This window comes from Anthonomus grandis, chromosome 10, assembly GCF_022605725.1.
Source record: "Anthonomus grandis grandis chromosome 10, icAntGran1.3, whole genome shotgun sequence".
Classification (NCBI taxonomy): Eukaryota; Metazoa; Arthropoda; class Insecta; order Coleoptera; family Curculionidae; genus Anthonomus; species Anthonomus grandis.
Genome location: NC_065555.1, coordinates 9,048,157 through 9,068,170, shown reverse-complemented (window position 1 = coordinate 9,068,170; position 20,014 = coordinate 9,048,157). Strand labels below are relative to the sequence as shown.

Genomic DNA, 20,014 nt, shown 5'->3' with positions numbered 1-20,014 from the left:
GATTGACGGAGGTACCTGGCATAAGACACTTAGCCGGTCGAAGACATTGCGCTACTAGATGGGTCCTTTTGCCTCACTTTACTACTACGCTTCAAAAGATGCAAGATTCAGGTAATGAACGATCTTTTAACTGGATACTCGAATTTAAGACGACATCTTTATGCCCCAAGTATTGCGGATAGCTTGGAGTGCCTTTGGTGTTGAAAGAATTAAGAAACTCCAGATTATACATCATCAAGGAGTGTCAAGCACGCGCGTCAGGTTTAAATATCTGGGATATATATTAGACCAGAGTGCCTAAGTGGAGAACTTTATGCGTAACAGCCCTCTTATTGCTAGCTAAACTTGAAATCGAAGAACTCAATTATCATTGATGTTGGTAAATGAAATTCGTAAATCAATAAATAAATTAAAATGATAATTAATCAATCATTAAGTAAATTTTTTCCCTAATATCGCAGAATCTTTTTTGATATTATTATAATATATTATTACGCCAGCATTTAATTAGAAATCGGCCCTCAAATTAAGATGCTTTAATTTTAATTCATAAATAATATTAAGTAATGTTTGTCTGTGCATGAGATCTATTTTAGTATACTTATGTATCCATTAGTATAAACATACATTTTTCGATTATCCACTCTGATAAATCGAAGCTCCGCCAGCAGTCATATATACAAATGTGTTTATTTTCGTAAGATTTTTGTTTATCCTTATATATACATACCCACAAAAATAAATTTCTTCTGAAGTTTGTATTGGTTCGGTGAACTCTCCATATTTACCGATTACTTTTAAATCTTGACAAAATAGAGAAAAATATAGAGTGATTCCCATGTACATACTTATGTGGAGTAAGGTGAGGGATAACGAAATGGATATTGAAATTAATAAATGTGGTTTATTACCAACATATAGGGTGATTTTCGCATTCTGGCAAAAACTTGTTGATCCTGTAGCTCTTAAACGGCTTAGCCGTTTTTTTAAATTTCTCTATACAAACTTCTTTTGGGTATTTACACTTTTTGACATTTAAAAAGAAGCAAAGCTCCAGGGTCGGATTTATCCAGTTCACAAAAGAGGCCTTTTAATTGTGAGATGTCGTATACATCAAAATTGAGTTTTTTTGGCTTTTTTCCTAAAAATTACGTACATTTCAGAAAGAAGATATCTCCCATCGCATTAGCTCAGGCATCTAACTTATGAAACCTTATTTACTTCGAATATTGCACAAAGATAACGTATATAAAATTCAAAGAGTCGAAGCACTAAAACCAACAGACAACCAAATCGTCTACCGTTTGCTGAAACTTGAAAATGAGATCGATATATCACAATTTGTGGATATCTGACAAGGCGCACTTCTATTTATCCAGCTACACCAACAAACAGAATTGCTGTTAGTGGAGTTCAGAAAATTCGCAGGAGCTCCACAAACAATTGTTATACAGCCGGAAGGTATGGTGTGCAATATCATCCACGGAAGTCTTCCGTCCCCACTTTTTTAAAGATCGATAACACTGTTACAGTCAATTCCGAGCACTATACCAATATGAATAATCATTTTTTTGAGTCAGAAATTAAACAGATTGAACACAGAATAACCAATCATTATTTCTGCAAGATGGCTTTACTTCACATACCACAAAAGCAGTCTTAAACTTTTTGCATTATTTCTAGACAAATAGAAGATCGTCTGGCCTGCAAGATCGCCAGATCTAACGGCTTGCAATTACCTTTTGCTCAGATAGCTACAACAAAAAGTATTCATTGTTAAACCAAGGACCATTCAGGAGCTCAAAACGAGAACTAGTGAAGATATTACTAATATTTCCATTGATATGTGGCATAGGGTTATGGAGAATTTCCACGAAAGACTTCAAGAGTGTATTAAGAGAAGGGGAGGCCATTTAATTGGAATTATTAAAAAAAAATTAAAAATGTCATATACCTAACTAGCTTTTTATTATTTTACTGTTTATTTAAATTAAATTAGCGTTGAAATCTTAATGTAATCAAAACCTGCCACTCTCAAGGACCTTGTACTTCTTCCATTATTTTTTACCCACCTGTTGCATGATATTTGCTAGTCTAGGCAAGTGGTTATGTTTTTTAAATTATTATACCTCGTGCACATGGAAAGGAAATAAATTTTCATTTGTATAGTTCTCCATTCTCGTGACTGTGGTATCGCTAATTGAGTGGAACTTTGCCTAGTGCTAGTGGTAGAATCTTCTCTTACAAGGTTTAGAATATTTTTTCCTGAACCACGTTATTAGCACACACTCTTTTAACATGAAAATCTGTTGAGGGCAACTTACCCTTCTCACGGAATGTATTAAAAGTTGTGGCAAACTTATGTACTCTTCTGCAGCGTTACCATTACAGAATCCGTACACAAATACAATATCTGCATATCTCGTAAATAACGCAAGTTTACAAATAATACGTAATTTTAGTTTCTTTTAGTCTAACTGCAACGAATATCTAAATAATCATTTTTGGCAAACAATCTGCTGAAAATCTCGTATTTAAACGAATTTTATTTTAAATCCCACTAAAAAAATTATCCGTTTTTTAAATTAAACTAAAGCTTAAATTTTACCTTAAAGGTTTAAGACGTGGATGCAGAGCTTTTTTTTCCCCGAAGGGAAACGTTTTTTGAAAATTTACATTAAGTGCAAGGAGAAGATTTTCTTGAAAGGATTTTAAAATAAAATGTAAATGGATCCAATGAGTTTAAATCAATATTATGTTAGATACGCGTTGAATTTTATATATCTAGAAGATTTTAATATTCTAATAAGGAAACGATTTACTGTGTCAAGAACATTTATTCGAGTTCGACCTTTTAAGCGACCTCGCAATATAAGGTTGATCGGTTTGCAAAATTCCAATTCTGTTTTATTTAAGGTGGCTCACATCGATTATTATGCTTTTATTGTAGCCTTCTTTCACAAGTTCCGCATTGTCTTTTAAGTCACATTATAAAGATTTAAGGAAGGGTAGTTACTAAAGTAATTATCAGACTATTATACCGATAGTTAAATTAAATTTATAATTCATTTTCATTTATTGTTATTAAAAAAACCCTATAAAGAAAACAATCTAATTTGATATTTAATACATTCCTTCCGTTGTGGAGCGTATTGACTACATACTACGGAAACTTCTTTCAGATTCATTTAATTAATATTCAATAACGGCTGATTAACTGTCTACTGCACGCGGCTTTTTCGTTCTTCTTATTCAAGGTAAACAGAGAGATCGAAAGTGGTTCGTCTGGTGTTTAACAATAAATTAAATAAATTTAAGTTGAGGTCTTTTAACTATATCTTTTTGTATTTTGTATTTTAACCTTTTTATTTATTATTTATATTCTTATATTTATTATACTGATTAAACGTATTTAGTTAAAAAATATCTTAAGGAAAAGCTAATAAATATGTGTATCTTTACAATATTGATATTCTTGAATATCTACTAGAAGTTTAGAAAAAGATATTAAGCATAAATTTAAAAAGCAAAATTTAGAACAGCACTGCCGCAAAATTTCAAAATATGTGAAAATATCTTTAACCACGTCATGTAGTAGACGTAGTAGTAGACATTTATGGTTCTAATTATTAATGGGTAGAGCTTCACTAATAGATTTTATAATTTAATATAAAATGCATTATAGTCTTTTTTTCAAATAATTTCTAGTTTAAGAAAATTCACACAAAATAAAATGTTTTAAAAAACAAAACCACATTAATATAGACGAATATTAAATTTATTAAATTCTCTTACTGGCCTGGATTTAATTTTAGAATGATTTCTTTGTCGCTGTTTACTTAAATGCGTAATTAGGACTACAAACTGAAATTACTATTAACATTAAAAGACAAAAAACATATTTTGTAAATTATTTAGGATATAATTGAGACATAGGAGGTATAAAAATTGTTTCCTTAAAGAAATTCCATTAATTAATACCAATTATTTATTTTATATTATTTTTATCTTACGAGGAAATCGAGGTCTGAATCGAGGGCATAAATAACTAGTTTTTTGTAACCTTATAGTAATAAAATTTTTTTTTTAATATAATATATACTTCTTAAATAAGGACGCAATTGGTTTATCTCATTAAAGGTTATATCCTAAAAGTATTCAACTTATTATATAATAAAAATGAGCTGGGATCTTATTGGATAGGATAAGACTTCTGATATTAGTGCATTTAGAACAATTAAGAAATTGGGATTGAAAATTAAGAAATAAGGGTTGAAAATTATTGATGTCAAAAATAGAATTAATACTGAAATGATAACTGTTTATTTTATTAACTTTAGAACCCAAATAACTTAGACATTGCCTTTTAAAGTTCTCTAATCGAGCTATGCCTTCGCTAACATTTTCGGTTTATTTTATTTTCTTATTTTTTATAAATCTGAAGAAAATAAACTGTAAAAAATTTCCTTCAAAATTTGTGTTACAACTATTTGATTAAACAACCTCTTCATACTTTATTTTTAGTTTTAGTCATTGGCACATCGTTAAATCAGTATCCCTTATCAGCATCGCAAGTTCTTATACCAGGAGGTTACGGAAATTAACGAGGCTGTACAATACCATATTTGGTCAAATATTGCTGCACGGTATTGTAGTTGTATTTTTTGTGTACTCGTGATTTAACAAAGCCTAATAATCAAAGTTTTTGCTGTCGAAGATTGCCCTGACCGTGAGTCCCTATCTACATAAGTGCAGCCTAGATCTTTGAAACGTTTACTAACCATCTTTGTATTGTCCAAGCCTCCCCAAATGCTATCTTAATCATCAAAACAAGAAAATTATCATTAACGCGTTCAAAGAGTTCGTAAAGAAGTACTTGTTACACCCGTACCTCATTTGAAATCGGTTCATATATCATAAACGTGATATAATAATACAACATTTACTCTTTCACTTAATTTTGTGCTTAGTTTAAGTATGCTCAGTAAGTTTTTAAGGTAAGATATTCTTCTTCTTTCAGTAGATCTCGATTTCCCACATATTTTCTTTTTTATTTATGAGTTTAAGATCCAACTCTCTGCACCATACAAAATGACTGAAAATCCATAATATTATAGCATCTCCATTTTTAGGTCTAAGCTTAGATTATCATATAATTGTTATAAAAGTTATCTTAAATTTATTAGTGACGTGAATACAAGTCATATAGTTCTATATTACATGCAATGAAATTCACTTAAAAAATGTGTTGTCTAGAGAAGATCAGCACAGTTGTTTAACATGATGTCTGAAAAAAATGTAAAAAGACACGTTCATTATTTTCATCATATCTCGTTAACGAGCAAAATTTAAACGAGCATCTTATATTTAGGCACGTAATATTACCTTTACATAACTTTTTCCTCTATATTCTTCCCTTCTATATTATATTATTTTTGTATATGGTTGCCAGTTGCAAACATTTCTAGTTAAACAAATATAATTTTAGCACATTGCCATTGATGTATTAAATTTGCATATAAAAGGAATGTTTTCGTATGTCTTTTAATATAAGCTTTAAAGGTAAAAAAAATACATATAAGTTATCATTTTTATACAGAATACATAAAGTGATCCCTGAAATAGAAATAAAAATATTTTATTCAAACGCAATATGCATATGACGAAGGCCAACATATGATATGCCGGATGGCAAATCCAAAACACATTTTATATTAGGATCGGTTATTAAAGGATTCTTCAATATTCCGTCAAATCTTTTTCCGTCAGAGTCTTTTCCGGAAAATACTGGATATCTTTGGAATTTGTTGGAAGTTTATAAATTTTTCAACGTATATTGTTGACGCATAATTTTACAATATTAATTAAACAATTTAAGTGTTTCTATTATTGGTATCTCTGATAATTTTTATTGGGGATGAGATATGAAATAAAATTACACTTAATATAACCATAAAAGAAAATATGTTTTATTCTTGCAATTAATAGCCCATTAGTTAAAATATCGAAACATAGTAAGTATTAAAATACGAAGTGGCCACATTTAATTCAAGATAAATAAAAGTGCTTTTGAGAGAAATGTTGGACACAAAAGTTTTACGGTTTTGGACGACTTGACTAATGACTTTGAAAGTGACCTTGATTTGCTGATCAGTCTAGACTTGCCCATCAATCTGTTTGAGTTTATAGAACCCTGGAATGAACTTGAAATACATGACCGTAATGTAACCGTTATTTCGATGTGAAAAAAACAGTCACGAAAACTAATAAATTAATAATATTAAAAATTTTATGCCGAACCGAGTATATACATATATCTTACTTATTGTAATTAAATTGTAATAATCAATTGATTGTAGTAGCTTTGGCTTGAAAAAATTAATATAAGGTAAAACGTAAATATCAATATTAAATGCAACAGTCTAGAAGTTTAAATCCTTTTTATTATTTAAATAAAAAGCAAACGCGAATATCAATTCTATAGTGTTAATTAAATGATTATTACGAAGTAAAAAAAAAATAATTGTGTTGTTAAAATGTGATTTTTTCCTGCTAATGGAAAAACAATAGTATTTATCTAATTTCCATATTCATTTCATGATTATGCATTATAAATTTTTTTATTCGAATACTAGAACGATGCGGTTTCTGCCGAGAATCATTAGCGAGCATATTTTATATATATATAAAATCCATTGCATTTATATTACATGTTTGCAAATATCTGGCACTTTCTATGTTTCCGCAACATCACAGAGAGCTTGACGTAATTTCCGCCTATAACAGATAAGAGAATATTATTGCGGTATGGCTGGCACTAATTAAATTTGGTGTTGATTTATTAAATAGTTAAATTGGGCAATTAGACTCTCGCAGTATCTAATTTGAACTTCAATCTTTCATGTACTGCTTTTTTTAAATTCGTTAACAGGGTTGCATTTAAATGCATTATAATTATAGAAGACCCTAGATTTTCATAAATATTTATTTTTTCATAACTAAATGAGAACCTGTTTAATATTGTTGATGTTTTTAAATTAAATCATCTCCGGTACGTATGCATCAAGTACATATACAAAATTTTTATATACGCAGCTTCTCATAAAGAGCCTTCTTAATTTTTTAGAATTTTCATGGATAAACCAGCAAACAAGTTTCTATGGTTCATTAAAATGTATACGTTAAAATTAATCGTTCTGCCTGATTTTAACTGTCAGATTATAGAAGCTGGGACGCTCGTTGCCTGGGCTTATTTTGGCTGATATGAAATCTTGCCAAATTTTAGAAGTCTTTAAAGTTAATAATTAATTAATTACTAAAGTTTCCTTCTACACTAAATAAACGTTTTCAAGAGATTAACAACGAGTTAATAATAAGTATAACGTTTTAATCATAAATTTTATAAAAAGAAACTAAAAGTAAACATAGTAGTTTTGTATTCATTATATTTATCAGATTGCCTGTAGAGAAAAAAAACGCGACTTAAAGCGGTACCGAAAATTATAACTTATTGAACGTATTTCTTTTGAATGACCATTATTCCGTAGCCAGTCCGAGAACTGTTTCATTAAAATGACTACCTATGCCGCCATCTAAGAGTCATCCTTCAAAACATGAATTAAGGTCACTGAATCTAAAAACACAAACTATTTAAATAACTGACAACATTATACAATAATTGTTTTTAATCAATGTTAAGTAAAAAGTACAATATATAAAAATCCAAATGTTATTTTACTTTATCAGACAAAAAACATCGTGCCAGAAAAAAACTTTTTAAGTAAAAACATGTTTTTTAAGTCTTTTTAAGACATAAAAATGAAGATGTAATTTTTTTCCAGCTATATATAAAACTATATTAGAAAGACAAAAAAAAGGTGTCTTAGATAGAAATTGTAAAGATGATAATTTTGAATATTTACCGACAACTTGTCTATCGGTGACATTTTCTTAAGTATCATATTATTGCCGACATAAGATATATAATAAGGGAAAACGAAATACATTTGGAGAAAATGTATTGCATTTGATAGCTACTCTAAATGAAAGAAGAAATATCGCGGAACTGATTACTTTTTTTTGAAGGACAAACAACAAATTCCTAGATTAAATGATAATATTATGGTAATAAATAATGCACTATTAAATTTATAATGAGCGTAAAAGGGCTTATAATATATTTAAGAAATATATGGAGCAGTAAAAACTCATTGGGTATGCTACAGGATGAGACAATATTCATTTATGCCACTTTCACAGTTAGCTATAAATTGGCATTCTGTCTTTAAAAGTAGCATCACTTAGTCTTGGGAAAATTTAGGACTTTGATAGTTATAAAAGAATAAAAATCCAAATAAATTTTATTTAAACGAAAAATAAACATTTATTATAATATATACATACACAAAATTATTATACATTAACACAAACAAATTACAATAAGTTATATTCTTCGCCATCTGAAGAACTGTCATTACCTTTTGATATCATAATTAAAGAGTTGGCTGTCTGATATTTTCTCCCCCTGCCTAATGGCATACTGGATTGTTTTTCACCAGTTCTCTTGAGTTAGTTCCTTAATTTGTTCAAATAATAATAATAACGTAATAATAAAATGATAATGAACAAATATAATGTGGCGGTAAATGAAATAAATTATTTGCTCGAAATGTGTAAATTTGCTTACGAGTAATTATTTCTTTATCAATTTAGATTTATACTATATTTCATTTGTAGTTAACTAGTCGACAATATGTCCTATGTGAATGATCAGCCAAAAGAAATGTTATCATTGCACGTAAATAGTCTTCGAAATCAGTCGAATTCTTATCTCAAGGTAATCTCCTATCAAACTAAACCATCATCTTTAAAAATCTCTCCTCGTTTCCAATTTGTGCAATTATTAGTCTCTTATCTCTTCCCTTTAAAGGCACTTTATTACCTATATTTAACCTTATTTTTTGAGTAAAAGCGTTGTTGGGTTATTCTTTTTTCAGGCAAAATTCAAACATAATTTTCTTAAACTTTCAAAACATTTTTCTTTAACTTTTTAAAGATGGTGATCATACACAAGCCTTATTAACATTTTTTTAGGGTAGGCATTTCTTTTTTAAAATAAAAAGAGTAAACTTTCCTTCGATTTGCATATTTTATGTCTTCATTAAGGACTTTTGCTGGTCTTTTCTTGCGAGATTTCACTTTTCCCGTAATAATTTTGAAATTATGAACTTTCTGGTTTCAGTCATTTAGGGACGTTTTTTAATTATTTCGATCATAAACACTTAAAATCATAGCAAGAGTAAATATTAGAACATATTGTCTTTGAAGTAAATATGTCTCGATTTGATTAATATTTTTCTTCACATCTAATGTCCCTAACGGGAACCATCCAATCTCTTATGTTCTTGATCTAAGATGTTCTTAGATCATTCCTTAGCTCCATTTTTCTCCATATCTTTTTTCTCTATTATGATTTGGAATAGCATATATTTCGGTACTTTCACTAGATACCCAAAAGTATTTGTTATTTCCTCCTCTTCTCGGATTCTAAGACATAACTTAACCTTGGAGATTTTATTGATTCTTGAAAATTTAATTGTGTCGACATAAGTCATAAGTCATATGTCATCACATAAAATTATGTAATGACATAATTTTTAAAAACCTCAAGTTTATTTAATTCGACTTTTATTCAGGCCTTCGCAGCAAAGAAAAGTATTAAAATACATAGCATCTTATATAATATTCTGCAATTATGTAGCAATCTAGTAATGCAGCTTTTCAGATATTTGTATTTCTTTATTCGCTCTATGGAGGTATTATCTATTATAAGAATTTCTTTCTTGATGATCAAACTTATTTTTTTTCAGATTCATTTTCATTTTTAAATATGATTTAACGCCTTACATGCATCGTTCAGTTTTTAGTAGAAGCGTTTCTCAATCATTAAAGTGATGTATTATAGTATAGTATCATCTGCAATTTTAATTTATATTTAATATGTTAGTTTAGCGACAAGTTCAATTGTGTTTATTTTTAAGGATTAAGTTAGATATGAGGTCAATTAAATCTCAAGCTATTTAAATCTTTTTTTCTTTAATGCCAACCTGTTGGCCTATATTAGGCCTTCTAACACTGATCTCCGTATCTCGAATCAAAACGGATCATCGGTTTTGAATATATCTGATCATGACTTTGAACGGATAAATTTTGTCATTATGTCAACAAATATTATTGCCAAATTACGTTACAGTAACGTTGTTGATTCTGCGCATTTTTATTGGTCTATTTCTGATGTCTACATAATTAATTGCGTGTCATAATTTTTAGAAATCAATATGTGTCATAAGTTAATCTGATAATAATCAAACAATATTTATTGTGTAATATGTTATAAAACATCATTTGATCTCTACCGCCTTCAGGCGGATAACATCTAGCAAGAAGAATTGCCATGTATAGGATAAATTTGTGTAATAAAGCAGATAACTTTGGGCAATGATAGTATCATATAACAAATGTAGTAGATATATTAGCCTACATTAATACCAACGTAGATAGAGTTCGCAGGTTTAGGACCAAGAAATTAAAAAGTTCCTTTTTTGAAAAGGTGCCGACGTTTCGACTGAAGGCTGTTTTTGCATATATACTAATGGCAACAGAACAATATATGTAGATGGGTACATATATAATTATACTTTAAACAAACATAACATAAATCACACATAATAGACAATAACTTTTTTTTTAATACTTACATCAACTCATTCATCTGTGGCTCTTGACCGCGTTAGTTTTTTTGTAAATATATATGTATATCGTAAAAGTGATATGTTAGTGATGTGAGGTACAAAAAAATTATTGTCTATTATGTGTGATTTATGTTAGGTTTGTTCAAAGTATAATTACATATTGTTCTGTTGCCATTAGTATATATGCAATCGACAAAAAAGCTTCTTCACAGTAAACAACATTGAAAAAAATGTTAATAAATGTCAAAACGTCGGCACCTTTTCAAAAAAGGAAGTTTTTGATTTCCTGGTTCTAAATCTGCAAACTCCATCTACGCTACTTACTAGGGACGCTACTTTTAGTTAATATTAATACAAACCCACAGTTTTATCTCGAAATACATTTTACGTAATTAAGGTCTGCGAAGTATTTTTAACTGAAATATGGTCAGCTATTCCTTTGCCTTTACATTTCAAAAGGCTTAGATTTATTTAAAATGCAAGGCACGTCCAAAACATAAGAGCACAAACTCTCCATGAAATTCAGGGAGCCTTATAAATAATGTATTTTGTATAATGTGCTATAATATATCATTAAATACACAGAAAATTTTATGAATGTTTAAATCTTTTTAGGTTCCAGTTTTTTATTCACAACAGGCAATATTTCCGGATGTAATAATTTATTGCACAATTTTTATATCATATAGACCCAGCCAAAATCTTATGATACAATAAACCTATTTGACTATATACTATCAAGTAAATGAATTTTTAAATGATTAGAGTTAACAGAAAGAATTTAAATGATCCCTAATTTTACAAATATAGGTAACTAATTTTCCTTTAACTACAGCAAGCGTTGTTTGTTTGTCGAGAAAGAACTGCAAGAAGCTTACTATCATAGTGAAGTTGTACCAAATAAGATACTTTTCTTTAATGGGTACCTGTTTTGTTTTGAAAATGAGTGTAAATAAAATAAAGGCAATATAATTCTTTTTAATAATGAAATTCGTTTTTTATAAAATAATTGTATTGTTTATAGGTAAATGTACTTGAAAAATGTATTAGCAAAGTACTACTAACCCTACTATAAAGAAACGCCCTGGTTGAGTCCATACAGTACGCAATATAGGAAGGTTAATACAAAAATACCTGGAAACCAATAAATGTCGTTTAGAATTATTTGAGTACAAGTTATAATAAATAAGCAAACACTTTTCTTCACAAAATTACTTACTTACAATAATATTATCTTAAATATTAAAACGCTATATTTCTTTAATTTTTATCTTTTTATTTAAAAAAGATAAGGTTAAAAGCAATGTAAAGTAGTAAAAGAACTAAATTTAAATAAATCAGTAGTATCCAGAACCATGCTTTATTTTAATAAAAGGGGTACCTTGGAATTTTTTTAAAGTTGCTTTATATATAAGTAATAGTACATCTATGTGCTATTACCTAAAATCTAGTAAAATTTAAATAAAATCATATTATCAAAATTTTCGAGGTTTATAAATTTACATTCATCATCACTCTAAAAAAATTATAATTCTAATCAGTGCGGATACCCCTAGTTATTATTATTTATACCCTCTACTTACCTTACATATAAGTTCCTGTAAAAACTAATAAATAATAATTTTATTTAAATGATCAAATTTTTTATATCAAATTTAATAGATTTATTATTTTCCCGATTATTTATTAATAATCATAGGTATTATATAAACCATAATACAAAGCCATAATAATAATAATAATGGCATCATGTTAAAACTCACAGCTGTTAGTCAATCCCATCTAAAAAAATACAATTTATCAATATTCCATGAAAATGGAAAAAAAAACTAGTTGACAACTTTGTATTTTTAATTATAGGCCATTATCCACACCTTTATTTTCTTTAAACGGTAATATTTCCATTAACAAAAAAAATAAATAGATGACCTTGTTGCCTGTTGAAGCAACCCTGAGGACCTTGCCTTACTTCCAGTTGGATAATTGCAGTATTATTTTTTTTTATTTAAAAATAATAATAATTTTTGTTATTTAATAAAAGGATGATGGAAAAAAAACTAATTTTGCTTCTAGGCATAGCGTATCAGACTGTCAACGCCTCTCTATAATTATTTAGCCTTCGCAGGGCATGACATCGACAGATCGATAGAGTAATCACAGATAACCGGCATTTTGGATTTGGCGCTCTAAATTGGTTTACCTTAAAAGTTTCGTCGTCCTTGTCAGCTAATAAAGTAACTTCCAAGCAAATTAATAAAATTAGGCACTGAAATGTGTTTTTATTTTTAAAACTTATAGTAATGACAATCCCAAATTCGCGCACTGGTGAGTTATTACTGCGTTTACGGTTGTAAATTTACATCCGGCATATGCAAGAATCAATTTACGTAACAGTAGACATAACACACAAGAGTGAAAGTACTTATATCCACCTTGATTTAAGTTGCATAAAGGTTCGCATAAAGCTATCGCGCGTCGCCACAAAACTGGAACAAAAACATTTCTACCGTAGATTTAAGAACCGGACGGGTGACCGTGACTGTATGCAGGACCGACACGAGTAGAGATTGGTTTTCGACTAGCGGCAGTTGAGTTGGGTTTAGTAGTAGCAGCAGCAGCAGCAACAGCAGCGACCGAATGCGAATGGCGGCAAAGCAGCTGCAGGAGGACCTGAGGATTGCGAACGCCGCAGTATCCTCGAAATTATAGAAATCCGGCCATATAGTCCATATATTCGAGTCGGTCAATGATTAGAGCATATTTTTGCCCTTAAGATTCATTACAACAGAGCTAATATAATAACTTTGAAATATAACAGAGTAAAGCTATTTTTTAACTTTGCGCTAAGTCGCTATCAATTTATACGTAAAGACGGAATAAGCTCATTAATTATTAAGTTCTTTAAGTACACAGGGTGTCTGCGACAAGTTGAAAATTCTCGAAACTAGAGATACTACAGATGAAATATGTGAATTGACTCATACATATCTCAGTCTAAAAGTTGATAGTTTGCGAGATATGGGTTGACAATTATTGCTGAGGAAATATTTCGGATTTTAGTATAATATTTACTCGGTAGAGAAAGGTTTTTAGTATGAGAAACAATAAAAAGCGAATATACAAAGCGAAGTAATAAGTGATTGAGAGCACTTTAATTATTCTGGGGAGGCAAGAGTTCTAGTGTAGATTTTAACTTGACTAGACGGCGTTATATATTTTGTTCCACAATCAACGTAGATTTCCTGTTGCAGTGTTAACCCGTCAAGTACCGTGTATAATTGAATTGTAAAATCGTAAGTAAAACTCTGTTTTTAATAAGTGTTTCTCTTTAATATTGGCCAAATATTAAAATAAAACAAATAAATTACTATTTTTTGAGAATTTTTCTAACTTTGTCATAATAACTCTAATAACTGCGTCATTATTTCAGATATAAAATCTGTATTAAAATATTAAAATTTCTGAAAATCCGATCTGATCCATTCTTTTTTAATTTTAATAAATTAAAAAAGGATGGATAATTTAAGTAGGTACTGTGTTTGTTTTTAGGTGCACACTGTTAATCTCCCCAAAATTAGAATGCAACATGGACAAGCCAGGACCTAGTAAAAAACGTTAAAGATGAAAATCGGCTGTTTCAAGAAATTGGGACTGAGAAATACTTCTTTGTATAATCGAATAACAAAGTCGCTTGTTAACTTTATAAGAATTCTGTTGCGATTACAAAGGAATATAGTGTAAAAAGGCACTATGAAACGCAGCATCCTTCTTTTACCAAGTTTACAGGCGAATTAAGAAAGCAAAAAATGTTGTCTTTAAAACGGGAACTTATTGGTCAGCAAGCTATGTTTACAAAACCCATTCAAGATTCATAAACAGCTGCAGAAGTTAGTTATGAAATTTCTCGAATGATAGCAAAGCGAAGTCGCCCCTTCAATGATGGCGATATTGTAAAAGAATGCTTAGAAACTGCCGCTAACAAAATGTGTCCAGAAGCAGCAAAAAAGTTTGAGAAAATTCAACTGAATCGTACCAAACTAGACTAGACCATCCAAAAACTAATATTATTTGATTAGAATTATTATTTTATTATATTTTATTAGAATTATGTCTTTGTCAGGTAATTTTGCTGAACAATTAATTGAAAAAACTAAGATCATTGAATTTTTTTAATAAGCACTCCAAAATCTACTGATATTAGTTCCACAGCTCAACTTCTCATACTCATACGACGTATTACTCACGTCTTTGAAGAGTTATTAGGAATGTGTTCATTGAAAGGTCAAACCAAAGGAGTTGATATACTCAAAGTACTCTGACTTGGCTTTTTTAGTTGACATTACAAATTATTTGAATGTCTTTGAACACACTGGCTTTAAGGTAAAAATCAACTGATATCACAGCTCTCCGCTCATGTATCATTATTTCCATGCAAGCTGACACTTTTTAGATCACAATTGAATTCTGGAAATTACAATCATTTTCCAAATTATAAGAAAATGGCTGAAAACTTCAACAAAACTGCGATTAATTTCAGTTATGTAGAAAAACTAGATATTTTCGGAGTTTAAAAAAGTGAAATGTCTGTTGGACATATTCAGCAATCCTTTCACATTTTCAGTGAAAATGCGCCAGAATCAATGCAGTTAGAAATTATGGACATTCAAAACGACCAAGATTTACGCAACAAATTCAACGAAGAAGACTCGCTGAACTTTTACCGCTGCATTGATAAAAATATGTACAAAGAGTTGCACATAAATGCTCTGAAATATGCCAGCTTATTTGGTTTTATCTATATATGTGACCAAACTTTTTCAATACTAAATAATAATAAAACAAAAAATCGGAACCGCCTTGCAAATGAAAGTTTGGAAGCAGTTTTACGTGTTGCTACAAGTAAATTTGAGCCAAATGTAAAAAATATTGTAAGCACTATGCAGTGCCACGCTTCAAATTAAGAAATTCTTTTTCAATTTTAATAAATTATTATTAATTCTTTATTGTCTTTATTTACCTGTACTTCTGGCGGTCGGCCCGCCACCAGTTCATGATTTGCTCGAGTGGCCCCTAGTCTTAATAAGTCTGTGCAACAACCATGTACTAAGTACTAATTACAAAAATTGCTCAAAGTGAATACTGTCTTCCCTGTTACACTCTCGAGCTCGGCGCACTAATCCTACACTCTCCAAAGCATTTTCATGTTATCTTTCATTTCCTGGCAATGATGGAAAATTCTTTGTCGAAGATCACCTTCACTTTCCTTTTCCTTCTTTCGAAGACGCATCGTTTTAAATCACCGCAGAAGAAGAAATCCATGGGATTTAAAACTAATGACCTAGTTGGCTGCGAAACTGGTCCTGATCAGCCTATTCACTAGTCTGGATAAACTGTATCTAGATGGTCTCTAACCAATTAATTAAAATAAGGTGGCGGCAGATTCATGCGTGTTTAGAATGAAAGATCTTTCAGCAGAATAAACAATTGCTCTATAAGAAATTGTAAATACTTTTGCCTATTAGCCTAGGTGATAACTCAATGTAATTCTCTAATCTATTAAATATTGTTTAATCAACAGTGCACATAAATTAATGTAAAATTGTACTTGGTGCCGAGTTTGCCTTATTGCATAAGGATTTTCATCTGCACAAATGTGAGGATTATGCGAGATAATCCGCCCATCTCTTTAGAATCCTACTCCGTCTGAAAATAATATTAACGAAGTAAATTTATGATCGTGGTTAAGCTTCCTTAAAAGCCTTGTACAAGATTATACTATTCTTTCAGAGAAATCATTGGCGCTTAAATCGTGTATATTTTACAGGTGATATGGATGGAGCAGTTGATTTTAAAAAATGGGATTTACTGTATATTTGGAAATATGAAATTCTCGAGCTATGTTCATAATTTCAACTATATAATTTTCAACTACAACATTTAAACAATTTCTTCAACTTCAGCTGTACGTACAGTTCAGAGATCTCTACTATGTCGGCTCATATTTGGAGTGAAACTACCTAAAATCTAAGCGTTCTTATTACTCAAAAATTCATTGTTTTTACTACTCAAAGTAAAAATATAATAATTTCTTACCAGTTCCTCGTAACCGCTGACCTATACGTTGGAAGGTCTTTCAATTAGGCAGGTGTTTATTAGAGAATCTGTCAGGGTAAAATCTTTGTGCTTTTAAAGCATTACATCTTGCTAATCCGTACATTAAATGCGAATCAAAATATTCAGCAAATGTATACTCCATGAAGTGAATGTTAGTACCTATGATTTGGAGAAGAGAAGGATTATTCACGTATTCCAGATATCTCGGATATCAGAAGGATGAAACTCTGATGGAGTCGTTTCCATATTATCGGACTCTGTTTTATACTTTTATCTACAAATAATACTTATTTACTTAAACTTAAATTGCATAATATATTTCTTAAACTAGTTGATGTTATCTGCGTTTCCACTGAACTTTCTGGCGATTTGAGATGTGGATAATAGCATCGACTTCTACATTAGCTTATTGATGCTTTCCTTAAGGTTGAGCAGTTTCCTGTTTTCAAGCAGGCTCTTTGGTATTATTCCTGTTGTTGACACAATAATTGGGATTTTTCGCACATCTTTCATTTCCCATTGTCTTCGTACCTGGTGTTCTAGATGCCTGTACTTAACAATCTTTTTATTATGTTTCGCACTTAGGTTGTTATTATTACGAATAACTATATTAATAAGGCTTAATTTTCCAGAAATTTTATCAATTAGCATTAAGTCAGACCTATTGTTGCTTACTCTTTGTCTGTAAGTACAGTGCGATCCCAATAGAATTTGTGATGCTCATTTTGAAGAACTGGTTCCGGCTTATAGTTATAATATAATACCTTAGCTGCTGATCACCCACTGCGGGTCACCAACGACAGACTTTTAATAATTTCTTGTTGGTATTACTTGATCTTAGATAGCCACAAGAAACCCTTTAGTTTCGAAGAGAAGCTGTCCCAAAGTCAACCAGTAGTTCAACGCGGCTATATCGACATACTTTTTTTAAACCTCTCAACATGCTTTCCATGTAGTGGTTTTTCTATCCAAACTTCAATTTTTCTTGCTCGGTGATACTGTGTATTGGTAGCTCAAGCTTCTGGAGTGTAAGTGGTGATGAGTCTGTTTCACAGACGACACAAAAAATATTCTGGACAACTTAATCCCAAACGATTTTATTCTAATGTTAATAAAACCTGCAAACATTTTTGGGAATTTGTGTTTATATTGTTAGTAAATTGAGGTTTGATCATCATATTTTTAAATTATAAAATGCCATGTCCGATTTTAAAAAAAAGGTTAAAAATAAGGGTCAAAAAATCAGTAAGAGGTGACGTTTTTAATTTAGCGAGCTTACATTAAATAGGAATAGCTTAGAAAGGTTACTACTTGGGAAATGCTATTTATTACCCATTACGAGAATTTTATAATGATTTTTCGTTTTTTTATGGAAGCTTCTGTGTGTCATTATTGTTTATTCTACGAATTTTATTAAGTTTTATCATGCTATAAGTCTTATTTAGTGCGCTTCTTTTAGAAACATAATGCAATATGTTTATTATCTGCACATATTTTATTAAAATTATTATCTTAATCCAGACAAATATATTTATCATTTATTAGTTTGATATTGACATATATTGTCACCAATATTATTGATTTTACTTATAAAATTGATAGTTTTATTTTAAAAAGAGTCTCACAGATTATAAACAAGGTATTGCTTATTTTCCTAATTAGGTATTGGACTCCAAAATATCCAAATACAGATAAATTTGTAAATCAAAATAGTACAATGCTACGTACAGTACTATGTACATAAAATTCATTTGATACAAACATAATATTCCAAGGTATAAAATACAAGTTTATGTATTTAGGACTAATTCGTATGAGATTTATTTTCATATTGAAAATTATAATTGTTCTCTCTCTCTCGTTACTTTTATACGCTAAGAATAAGAGAAGGTAAAAACTATGAGTCTAAGGTCGTTAAAAAGAGATTCGAATTCGATAATTTAATTAATCTGCTTATCAACTTAGAAACCATTATCTGTGTTGAGTTCCATATAATAATGAAAATGTAAACATTTTTCAGAAAAAAACCAAACTTAAATCTTCTCTGAAAATTAGAATTGTTATTGATAAATGCTGATATTGTACGTCTAATTTAGTTTGATAAGCCGAATATAAGATACGTAATACAGACCTGACTTACCCGCATTACGAATATTATTAGTTGTTCTTTGATACTTGGGTTATTATGTCAATTTTAAAATACATGCCTGTCTTTGTTCTTTATTAGTCGTCTATGAAAAACTTTAAAAATCCATTTCCGCTTTTTTGAGAAATTTGGAATTTGGTTTTCAAGATTAACACAAGATAATTTTTTAGAAATTACAATAACCAACCAACAAAAACAAAGTCACAGGGCGATAAGGTTACAAAAAGAAAATGCTAACAAACAAATTAATTTGGTGACTTTGATGCCCTCTAGCTTTGTTCCTATTGGTTATATAAATTCAATCTCGAAAATTAAGTTGTATAGAATTTAATTTACGCAGTTTTTTGTTTTATACATTTTTCTTTAGAACTTATGGGGTGGCCAGAAAATTAAATTAGAAATTTCTTAAAAAAACAGCAAGGGTTAGGTATATATATTTTCATGTTTAACTTTTCTTCATAAGTCACATATTACCTGATAAAAATAACAACACCTTTATAAACTTTTTAAGCATATTGTATACCAGATTAACTCGTTGCTTTATTGTTAAAATATTTGATGTTATTTATTTGTTATCCTAAAACCATAAATAAATTTGTTTCTTTTATTCTTAGTCTCATAACTGCTGTAAGATTATTTTTTGCCAAAAATGTTTTAAATATCTGTAGTTCCTATAAGTATCGGAAATGTGAGAATTTGTTTCAATATGAAATACTAGAACGTGATGAAGCCATGATTATGTTACGCAACAACCAGTAGTTCAAATCAAAAAAAAAATCTTTGACCAGTTTTAAACTAATATCAACTATCTTGTCTCATGCAATGGATATTTTTATACTAAAAATTAAACTACTGTTAGATGGAAAAGATAAAAGGTTCATTTGATTTTAATAATGGTCAATAAAATACCCTTTTTTGTAAAGTTATATTAGGTTATATTAGGCCACAAGCAGCATATGAGTTATTCTAGTGAACTCCCTAATATTTGGTAGTCACGGTTAAT

The 20,014-nt window shown here is 29.8% G+C and overlaps 1 protein-coding gene across 1 annotated transcript in view; it reads right to left on the bottom strand.

Moving 5' to 3' along the window:
• The window catches only part of LOC126741702 (brain tumor protein), a 156,547-nt gene extending 143,221 nt beyond the window's left edge, over positions 1–13,326 (bottom strand). Inside the window, exon 1 of the mRNA XM_050448230.1 lies at positions 12,952–13,326. The gene's annotated coding sequence lies outside the window, so the exon portion shown is untranslated. The remainder of the gene's footprint in view (positions 1–12,951) is intronic.
• Between the last annotated feature and the right edge of the window lie 6,688 nt (positions 13,327–20,014).